The sequence below is a fragment of the Pristis pectinata genome, chromosome 17 (genome assembly GCF_009764475.1).
Source record: "Pristis pectinata isolate sPriPec2 chromosome 17, sPriPec2.1.pri, whole genome shotgun sequence".
Lineage (NCBI taxonomy): Eukaryota > Metazoa > Chordata > Chondrichthyes > Rhinopristiformes > Pristidae > Pristis > Pristis pectinata.
The window spans coordinates 3714498-3726224 of NC_067421.1; the positions used below are offsets into that span (position 1 = coordinate 3714498).

The 11727-nt window shown below is 45.7% G+C and overlaps 1 non-coding gene across 1 annotated transcript; it reads right to left on the reverse strand.

Moving 5' to 3' along the window:
- Positions 1-557: 557 nt before the first annotated feature.
- On the reverse strand, positions 558-651 carry trnai-uau (transfer RNA isoleucine (anticodon UAU)). The gene is made up of 2 exons: positions 614-651; positions 558-593 (listed from the first exon to the last, which is right to left on the reverse strand). It is a non-coding gene; the product is annotated as a tRNA-Ile (tRNA).
- Positions 652-11727: the final 11076 nt, after the last annotated feature.

An 11727-nucleotide genomic window follows, 5' to 3' on the forward strand; every position in this document is an offset into this window, starting at 1 on the left:
GTTGAAGCAACAGGAAGTGACGCGAAGCGAGTTGAACGAATGAACAAAACAGGGCAAATCACTGCTGTGTTAACAGCGAACAAAATAAAAAAACCATAAACCAGAACTATGTGAATTCCAAAGTTGCGGGCAGGTTTCAGACCTACAGAAAGAAGGGCAATTGTGAGGCAGAACTTCAAAAATCCAATCATTATGGCGGTTCGTCAAGATGATTCCGGAAACAGCGAGATGGTCGAATGACAAGAGATGAAGCGGACTGTGGTTGCACCTACCGGAGTTCGAGAGATTTGAGATGATCTCATTACCTCCGTTCCTTCTGCGAGCCTTTGGTGATGCTTTGTCGAAAACAGGTCTTACACGTGATAAAGAAGGGTCTCTTTTGCTCGCTTGTGAACTCACGCTCTCTTGCTCAGACCAACAACAGTGAAGCTTTTCTCAGTTTCTCACAAGCAATCAACAGCATATCTAACAAGGACAATAGGAAATAGAACATCTCGGTTTGATGATTAGTTTCAGAGTCTCTCAGTCGCACCAGAAACAGCCAACAAAACCACAAGTGCTCTAGGTGAGGCTCGAACTCACAGCCTCGGCATCTCTCCACTGTGTACTGCTATATAAGTACCGCGCGCTAACCGATTGCGCCACTAGAGCTCTACAGTGTAAGCCGACGAATTTCTGGGTAAACAGACGGATTTCAGTATCACGAATGCAGATTTTAGATGAAGTAAAAATTAAATTGAAAGTTTTTTTATAGTAAACGTTGGAGGACGGGACTCACGGAGCAACAATTATTGGAGCATTAGCTTTCTGAGCGAGAACGTCACCCAAGGTGGCAGAAGGTGTTTGTTCCTCCGTGCGAGCAGTGCAGGGAGGGTCACATTCGGCTTTGAAAGCGCAGCACGATAAGGATCTGGCTGTAAAATATCTATAGCGCGCTGCAGTATGTTCCCTGAGAGAAATGAATCGATCACTTTTCACCACAGCCGAATATCCGTGTCGGGTCAAGAAAGAAAACACAGCAGCGGCCAATCAATAGTGGAAGTCCAGACTTCCCAAATTATCCAGATATCGAAGGACTATCTGTATGTAACCCTGAGCGAGAGCTGCCCTCGGACATCGAAAGGAAATTCAATCAGGCCCTGCTTGAGAAGGCTGAAAACTATTAAACCCGTTTGAGCGGAGCCCAGGAGTGGGTCAGATGTCTGAATGCAACATTCTGTAGCCGCAAGTTTACATTCGTGTAACGTGTTTTCACTTCCTGCCGACCGGTGGACTGATCGTCCTTTTTCTCAGACGACAAGGGTTCTGACAGGAATCAGAGCAGGAAGGAGAAAATGCAGAAACCCGTTGCAGGAAGACTGAAAAAAAACTACGTACAAATAGCTGGTAGAGTTTCCTCAAACAGTGTGAGAATTTGGAAACAGCAGCGGTCTAATGGCTCAGAGAATGTTTCTGACCAACCTGACAATACAATGGGTGGCGGAATGAAGGACTGATCTCCCCTTTTTTGGAGGGATGATAATACTGGAGAAGAAACGTGAGATGAATGTGGAAATCTAGGTTAGCCATGCAGCAGCGGTAATTGCTGTACGGTTCTGTGGCACAACGGATAACGTGTTGGACTTCTGCTGGTAAATTTTAAATAAATTCAAATATTGGGTGTTCTAGTCCCACCAGAGCCGGTGTTTGACTGTTTCAGCGAATCAGTTTCGCTATTGACAGAACCCGAGCAGTGGCAGGATATGACTAGTTTGGGACGTACGTCAGCTGCAGAGCGAGCAACCTCGTGGTTTCGGTATATTAGCTTGGCCGGCGTTTTTGCATTCAATTGTTTGTGTGAACTTCAATGAAATTTGACAGAGGACAATTTGCTAGAAAGCAACTTCGGAACGTTTATCAAATCAGTCACAAGCAGTCCGAACCAATTCAAATCTGCAGACACTACTGAGGACATGGTTGGATCAGAAAGCTGATGATTTAAGCTGTGAGATGTACGAAAAAGGTGTGTTCGAAGAGTGGTCAGTGCTGAGTTGTTGTCAGGATAATGTCAAGCCAAATCCAGGAGCGCACCGCAGTAAAGATGTTGTCTGCCTTTGCGCTTTGTTCTGAGCTTTCTTCTTTCTCGGTCGCAAATTTGCTGACAACTCGCAACTTGCCCCGGTTTCAAGAGCATGATTTTCGTGCATTTCTGACACAAACGGTCACCTAAAATTTACCCGAATAAGGACTTTCATCACATTACACGGCGTTTTCTTCCTGTTGACATGCGGGCTTGACAATGCGCACCCTCTGTTTGAAAAGTCGGTTTTTATGCTTCTATTTGTACGGGAAGGTCTGGGAATCGTATCAAATTAATAGCCTATCAGGGTTCCGTTACCCTGGAACACCTCTCATGTATTGCCTTCTGAAAGTGTGTGTCTCTTTCCTTATGTGTGTTCGCGCGCGCGCGCGCGCGCGCGCGCGTGTGTGTGTGTGTGTGTGTGTCATGACAATAAGTCCATAAGTCCATTGATTTAAAAACAGGAGAGTGAAAAGAAAAAAAAATCGGAAATGCAGACGAGAGACGAATTTGATCTTAAACTTGGATATGATGTTGGAGTATAAATATCGGAGATACTGTCACTGATTGTACTGGACTTTCGACACGGGGTCGGACTGGAGGGAAGTTGTTGAACAGACCAACATAAAGTGTCTCCTTTAACTGCTGGAGAGAAATATAACACCGAAACCCGTGAACTGGACAGGTGGATGATGCTCCAACGGCCATGTTTCTTAGAGGAACATAACTGAAGGAATGAAATTTCAGACGTGAGCCAGAATGATTCCTGATTCAATCCCGAATCGTTCGACTGCCTCGGTGCATTGAGTTATGAAGATTACCTTCCTTCAACAACATGGAGTCCATCTTCTCACTCCAACTGTAACATTTAGTATCCCAGCTCTGAGGGAGCATCGACATTCCCCGAGAAACACCAGTGTGTAGGAACAGGAAGAGGCCATTCAGCCTCCGACTTCCCCCAGTTAACACAACCTACACCCAGCCCACCCATTCCCCCAAAACCCTTGATAACTTGAAATTACCTATCAGTTTTATGGTACACTGTTTTATTCTGTTGCTGGCAGTTGCAGCTTTCAGATCCCACAGGAATATAGGGGAGCAAAGCCCACTATTCCATTCACAGAGACACATACACATTTCACCACCCCCCAGGTACTGGAGCCCTACACAATCCCTATTTGCTTGTGTCCTCCCCACTTACCAATTAACTCCTGTGCTCGATGTCATATCCATGAATCGGGATCGATGCAGTTTCACATTTACAGCCTCACAACCGAATCCCCTCACTTAAAGGCGTTCTGTATATTCTCCCCTGTATCAGAGCGCACCTGGATAGAGTTAAACCTGGATCGACGACTATCTACTCCTTCACACACTGCAGGTGAACATGTGGAGCACGTAGCCCGCTGGTTACCACAATGTCTCAAGTATTTAATTACTGCAGTGCGTGGAAATAACCCCTCAAAACGAGGAACCACGACTGTGGCCCGTCAGAGGAAGGGAGAAAGGTAAACGACAACAAGAGTAAGTGCGCGCAATCGCGCTGGTGTGTGTGCGTCTGTTGGTGTCCATATGTGTGTGTGGAATGTACGTGTGTGTGGATGTTTGTCTTCAGGCGTGTGTCTGTATGTGCATGAATGCGTGTTTTTGCATGGTCATGAAAGCGAGTGTAATTGTCTGCTGATGAGCTTGAGCTCATACATCTATGTGACTATGTCTGTGTGTGAGGATGTCTTTCAGTGGTTGGCATTTGCAAATGAGTGTATATATGTATCTACAAGTGTGGGTATTATATTGTACATCCGTGTTATAACTTGCTTGCAGCGTCTATTTCGCACGCACAAGTACGTACAATTACAATGTTTTGTGCAGCCAGGTGCGGGGAAGTGGGTCAGTTCCTTATAATCTGGACTGGGAAAACGGTACATCCTGACCCCGCTGATTCTGGAAAGGGTGGAATATCCCGGATGTTGAGGTTTACCCCACATCACAAAGGCGTGCGTGTTGGTATTTTATGACCACTGTACGTGGTCCCAAGTGTGTGGATGAGCGGGAGAATCTTCGGGGAGTTGATGGGAATATGAAGAGAACGAAGAGAGTTTGGTTTGGATAACTGTAAACAGGTGATAGCCGGGACACAGTTTAGGGTCCCGAGGACTGTTTTCGTGTTCTGTCTCCCTGTGACTCCATAATTAAACCCAGCAAAATCCACATCATGTCATCTCAGATTGGGACAGTGCAGCAAAGCTGTGCCTGGTCCAAATATTCCAACAGTCCGTGTCATTATCCGGCCCCGGCTGGTCCATATCTTGTCCATGGTAACTTCAGAAGGACCGGTGAGTTATTCGTACACCCAGTGCTCTTCTGGGTCCCACCGTTCAGCGTAAGTGGGCTGAGATTTGATTCCGGTCCCATACTGAGGACGCTGTATTCCTGTTGCCGGACTAAGGGGCTGCACTCGGAAATGAAAGTTACTGCAATGTTTACAGCTTCACATCGCGTCGCCTTTTCCCCTGGGATCAGTGTGTCTGAGTAACAGACGCACCGGTGAGGAGCATGAATGGTAGAATCTATGGGACTCAGGGGATTGGAAAGAGGACCCGGTGACAGTGATTTCTGGCAGTGGCGAATTACCCATTCAGAGAGGTACTGAGGTAAGAACCCAGTTTGCTGCAAAAGTGTTGGGGAGATTTATTTTTTTATCTGGCTGCACTGTTCCACAGCTAGGAAAATAGGAAACTATTGCCGAGGCTTTCTTTTCTGTTTTAAGCCCATTTTGTTCACGCTTTCGGAGAGTGTGAATGGAAAGCGCACAAGTTCGACTGCGCACCTCAGCATGCAGAGCAAGTTTATTCAATGTCTGACGGGTGTTGCAGACGCAAAGTATTGGTCTGATGAGATACTGCAGATACTGCAATGAGATTCATTGTACACTTCAGCCTGTGGAGTTTGACGAGTCTGTACAGCAAGTGTTTTCCTGTTTGTTTGCAATATGAACGTAATCAGTACAGTGGGCAAGGGATCCGCCAATCTATAGAGTCAAGGTTGATGAGCGATTTTAGAACAAATTTTCTGCACGAACCTCTCCTCTGTGATCGCCAACTATTTCAATTTATATCGATCAACCTCAAGAATATGTAGAGCAGCCACTCTTCTTCAGCCTCTGCGGCGGAGAACTCCAAAAGTTTGTCTTCCGCTGATTGAGGAAAGTTCTTCCCACTTCTATCCTGAATGGTTGACCTCTTAATATCAGGTTGCGACGCCTTGATCTCGACAGCCCAGCCACGAAATCTCACTTCTCCGCACAGGCATTCTGTACGTTACTCCGCGCTGCCTCTGCCCTGAAAGCCCGTGATGGGACTGCCGAACGAATGTTGAACTCTTTTAAACTCGCACTTTACAGGATCAGATTGTGTTGGAGTCGTCGGGGCAGAAGCAATTTGACTGGATCTAAACTGAGTTCACATTGCTTATGTTTCATCGGGTTCTTCAATCATACGGTCATACCGCATGGAAATAGTTTATTCGCCAAAAATGCCCATGACCAGTGGACACCCATCCTATTAATCCTGCCCTCCAGCACTGGCCCAGAGCCTTCCATGCCCAGGCGATTGAAGTGCTCAACCAGAGATTTCGCAGATGCTTCTGCGATTCCTCTTCCACCTCTCTCTTGGGCAGTGCATTCCAGGTGCTCATCGCTCTCTGGGTGAAAAGCTCCCTTCCCCCCTTTTAATTTCATACCGCTTCCCCTTAAAGTCTGTCCAACAATATGGGAAAACAGTTATGCCCAGAGCGCATGTGCAGACATCAAATCCCTCTCCATATTCATCTCATACCAACTGGTGCACGTCCTTTCCATTCACGTCGCGATCTGATAAAACCTGCCCCCAAACCACCAGCCACAACTTCTGCCCTTCCATTCCAGCGCAGTGCACATTCTGAAGCATCATCCCACCCAACACCAATACCTGGAAAACAACGTCAAATGGCTAACGTGGCATTCAGAATATGATTAATTCCTGGAATATTGGTCACATGGGCTGCTGACTCCTCAAGCCTTGAGCCGACGCTTTCAAACAACCTGTTACAGGGTCTAAATCACTGTACCCCGAATCTGATGACATGCTGCCGATGGTGGAGTGATAATCACACACTCTTCAGCTAGATTTAGCTGTTTGGAGTTTGGAATAGATAAACAGCATTTATAAGGAGTTTGTGGAATAAACATGCAGTATGTTTTTAAACAACTGCTTTCACATTTGTTTCTCACGGGCGCATTGATCTGCCTGCCAATTTAATATCAATGTTCAGGATTGTTTGCATCCCCGTGTCACCAGTCCTCCCTTGGCGTCGCTCGATGAAGTGGTAGAAATGTGAAGAATAGTCTGATGAATCACATGGAGCGCATCCATACTTGTATTTTACATTCGGTAAGAGGATGTGCGCAGCTGGGGAAACAGCATCCACCCTGCTGCCCCATCAGAATCTGCTCTGTTTCAAACCAGTAACTCACAACAGCGGCACATCTCCTTAGAACAACCGCCTTCCATAGCGACAGAAAACAAAGGTCAATCGCCGCTGAGTGACGTGACAAAGATCGCTGACTCCTGCAAAAATCGCTGCTCATAAGACTTTCCAATGGAAACATCAGTACTGGTAGACACGCCCAAGCCACTTCTACAGAATTTTTCTTTGTGATAGACAATACCGAGATATTTATCGTAAGAAACAACATTTCGCATTCATTGGACACGCGGCCGGAGAGCATAGTCCACAGACAAAACCGAATTCTCGAAGAGAAACGGAATTCCCAGAGTCCCAAATTAAACGAGACAGCGTTGCTGCTGACGGCGAGGTTGCCTGCAGCAAAGCGAAATCTGACCTTTAGACTAATCGGTGCTTTATCTTACCGAAACGGAATCGTTCTCATTTGCACAGCCCTTCCTTTAGTAGTCATTAAGCATTTCTATTCGCACTGCTCCACTTTTCCCCAGATGTTCATGGCGTAAAACAAGAACTGAACATTGAATTGTCACCTCAGCCTAACCACAAAGCAAGATTTTGAATATCTTGTTGTATCGGATTATGATGCAATTCTGTGACATCGTTCGCCACAAAGCATCTCTCTCTGAGGCTAAACCTTCGACCTTGTTCAATGAGGCAAAATAGAGAAATGCACAGGATTTGCCGGATATTGTCCAGAGATACACCTGAAGATTTGCCTCAGGTGCAACGGGAGATGAAATGCTGCTGAGATCTAATGCCCGGAATTCCTGCGTTACTTTCTTTCCTTCTCACATTCAAATATCATTCTCAACGGAAATGTTATTCCATTCTTCAGCTCCTGTCTGACTTTCGTCTGAGTCACACCAGCGTGTAACTGGTTTGTTCTGCGATAAACATCGGGTTACCGAAACCAATTGAATAGTAGCGCTTTATAATGTGCATTAGAATAAAAAGTACAAAATACAGCATCCAAAGCAGTGTGAAGTTGGCGGATAGGGCAAAGAGTAAGATGATGGACTTCCTTCGGTTTTGCATCTCAGCATCATTGGGATTCGCATCCTTCTTGCTGCCTCTCAGCCTCTTGCGGACTCTACTGGCAGCTAAGATGTGTCCCACGGTCAGGGCATTGAGCACTGATATCAGCAGCATTGGGAGTATGGGTGTAATGATGTAATGAATCCATCTGAAAACGATCCATGCGGGGTTCAATATAAAAGTCTACTTTCATTTTACAGCCCCACGGTACGCTGATTACTGTCACATACGGTTGATTTGTGAAGTACCAGGGGATGCTTTTGCAACAGAGCAGTGGACACAAAGTTCCTATAACCCTGGCTGCAGTTTTCTTGGTTCACTATTTAGTTCTCAGCTTCTCACAACAAATCATCACATATCGATCAAATGTAAAGGAGAGAGTCAACCACACGGAAGTGTCCGTGGCTGCATGATTGAGGACCTTATGTAAAGAGAACACTTGAGTAAGGAATAGGAAACTTGTTGGAAAATATAAATCATTGATGCGATACAGAATCTCGTCCGTGAAAACGACCAACAGATCTGCCCCTGCCATGGCCACGAGGTAGCGAGAGACACATTTGGAGAGACCGCACTTACCCCGGACAAAGATCACAATCAACAACGCGTTATCTGGGATGTGGGAACAATCAGAGAAAAGATTCGTCAGTTAGAGTACATCAGCAGAGCCAGTTACAGAGTCTGATTTAAGCTATAACTCCGTTGTGAAATGGGGATGCGGATGGACGCTTTACTTGCCGTGAAACCTATCACTGGAAAACACTAAACACCCAATCTTTGTTCAAACTATCACACTGACGTGCGAAGCAAAACATAAAGAATGAATTAATGGTTCATCCTGGAGCCTTTCTTGGTGAGTAAGCCGCAAAAAATCGGTGAAAGCCGGAGAAATGCAGAAAAGTAATTTGGTGAAAATTTATTATCATTTGAAATTCATTTAAAAAAGTCTACTGCAATCGTTGGAGGAGTAAACACTGATGTGAATCTGTAGGTATCAGTGGAAGTTGGATCCAACGCATGGGATGGAAATGATTTGGATTTACATAACTTTGCCCCGATCTGGAATGCATGAGGCACAAAAAACTGTCAACACTCGCTGTCAATAGTCAAAAATACCAACGCAATGACTGAGCTTTCCAAAAGCATGTAAAAAGAAAGAGTTAACGATGTAACAATAACAACAATAACTAAAGGAACAGTGTAAGAATACAGAAATGGCCCTTGCGAATGTCCGGGGGCATTCTGAGTACATAAGATAAGCATCCGTTGACTTGTACATGCGCAGTACATTGAGAGAATACATCGTGGACGACAGAGATTATAGGATCAAACAAAAGGTAGCAGAAGTGGGAGTGAGAGAACTGTCTTCATAAAGAGAGTGGAGTTTCAGCATATTCAGCACGTGGTTGCAGCGGAAACTCGGATGAAGATGCAAGTCGTGTGGAAAAAAAAGCTATTGAGGAAGAGGAGATATCGTCGTTCGGGGCGGGGAATCAATGTGTGCTTTCAACGTGCGTGTGAATGCTTCATCTTCTCAAGTGTTGGGGTGTCATGTTCCATCTGAACAATACGTTATTGAAACCACACTTGTCGTGTTATGTGCAGTTCTATACGTCATCTTTTGGGAGGGTGCAGAAAAGTTCCACACAGATGGACCCGGGACGGGAGGGCTTAATTTATAAGTAGAGACTGGATAGCGCTGGGACTGTTTCCCTTTGAGGAAGGAGGCTGAGGGCTGACCTGAAAGAAGTGTGTAAAATCACGACTGCCATCGAAAAACTGGACAGTCACAGTCCGTTTCCCAGTGCAGCGCAGTACAAAACTGGAGGGAAAAGATTTATACGGGAAGCTGAAGAGCAAGCTTTTCACAAAGAGGTCACAGAGTATGTGGAACGAGTTGCCAGCGGAAGTAGTATAGTCGGGTATGATTACAACGTTTAAACGCGGGGACAAGTGCATGGACAGAAAAGGTTCGGAGTGGTGTCGTCAAAACGAAGACAAATGAGATTAGTTTCTGGCTGCACTTTTGTCGCCAAAGACTGATTGAGCGGAAGGGCCTGTTTCCGCGCTGTGTGACGATATGACTCGAACAATAATTCATATGGGACTTATGCTAACCCGACGGGCAAACTTGCATGAGGCGGGAAGTGCAGCATCAGGTTGAAAAACTGTGACGGGAACGTCAGGTCAGTTTCACAGGGAGAGGGTGTCTCTCTTCAATCGCGCCGTCGATGTAATGATTTGCTCCTGGCAGCAATGTCGGTGCAGGAAGGGATGTTACAAAAGGCAGCTGCATCCACCAATCGGAAGGTGACAGGTGCAGAGAAAGGTTTATTCACCAATCGGTGCAACAGACCAGGCTGCGAATCTGTGTTCCTGCATGGGGTGTAGACGCACCCTCGGCAGGGTTTAGGATGATGATGTCTGGACACAATAGAGTGAACGTGATCGGACTTACTGACGACAGGGAGATTCAGTCAAAATCACAATCTGGAAATACATTAAAACAAACGAATTATCTGAATATGTTCAAAACATGTTTCACCAATGGCTCATAACTTCTATGTGTGGGTGTAATCACTTACCTGGAACTGCAAACGCCGCTATAATCGGGTAGTAAATTATTATTGTCTGTATAATTGGATGCAGCACGGAAAATGGATAAGCGCTGAACTGAACTTTCATCCTTGCGCAAAATGGAAGAGATGCTCAGAGCTCGGGTCTGGAATCGAAGTGACAGCGCGCTGCAGAGACAACCCATACATTTATTGGAGAGACTATCCCCCGGGATCAGATAGAAACGAGGAATTTGTGTTACTTCCAAGCAATTGAGCAGCGCATCAACACCGATCAGAACCTCGTCTCTTCTGCATGATTTTTATCCACTAACCAAGAATGATGTTTTGAAGAGAATTCACCAAACATTGAAGTCATATTTTGAACGCATTTCCATCCAAATCATTGAATGCGAGTTCCCGGCTGCATCGCTGTAACACTTTAAACGTGTGCAGCCTCGGTTAACTTATTCTGTGAAGCGTTTCGCTTCTGTTGATATGACAATTGAATTCGGAGAGGTTTCCTCACCTTTCAACGTTTCTCTTGGCTCACTGAGACGTAAACACGTTCACTTCAATCAAGGATCTGAGACGCGGTTCAGATTAAGGAATTTCTCAAGGATGCAGGCTTCGAAACCAATAAACGCTGATAATAAAATCAGGTGGTATTGTGAGTTCAGTGTTCCGAATGATCAGATAATGGGAGTTCAGTGTTCAGTCGTTCCACGCAACTGTGTTTATGTTTATCCTCTCCTGTGCTTGCTGAACACCGGCGTTAAACTAAATCTCCAAGAGGAGGTATAACTGAATGATGCAGGGGCGGTCACAGGGAGATTGACCCGCGGACTGATCGCAATTTTCCACTGAACAGACAATGAGAAACTTCGAAACGTAGACAGCGTAGGATCAGAACCAGTCTGTTGGAGACTGTTTTGCTCTTCATAATGGCCCCAGCCTAGTCCTCGAACCCAACAACATCATACTGCTCCCTCGGCAAACAGATCGATGCATTTGGGGTCCAGCATTACATCTACTGCCTTCTGAAATATATTCAGCAACTTGGCCCCCGCAGCCTTCAGTGGTTCTGAAAGTATAAAACCTCCTGGAGTGTAAAATTTATGGTCGGCAGAGAGAGGGTCATACGTAAGGTTTCCCCCAGGGTGGAGATGTAAGCTGAGAGAGGGGAGGTTTACAGATTCGTGAGGCAGTCCGTTTAACAAAGAGAGTGGAAGGCGCCAGTCACGTGCTGCTAGTTGAGGTGAGTGAATCAGATAATGATAGCAACGTTTCAGATGTCTCTTTGGAAGGCTCATGAACAAGCATGTGACCATGTGTCGGCAGATAGAATCATTTGTATTTGCCATCAGATTCGGTAACGGCATGGTGAGTCGAAGAGCCTGTTCCTGTGCTGTGCTCTGTTCTATAATCTGTCTGCCCCACATTCTCAAACTGTACCTCCTGATTCCAGAATCATCAGCCAGGGGAAACATCCTGCCTGCATTTAGCTTGAGGGTTTATGTACATTTCAGGGAGAAAACGCTTAATCCGGCATGCAAAATTGTGGGCTCAGTT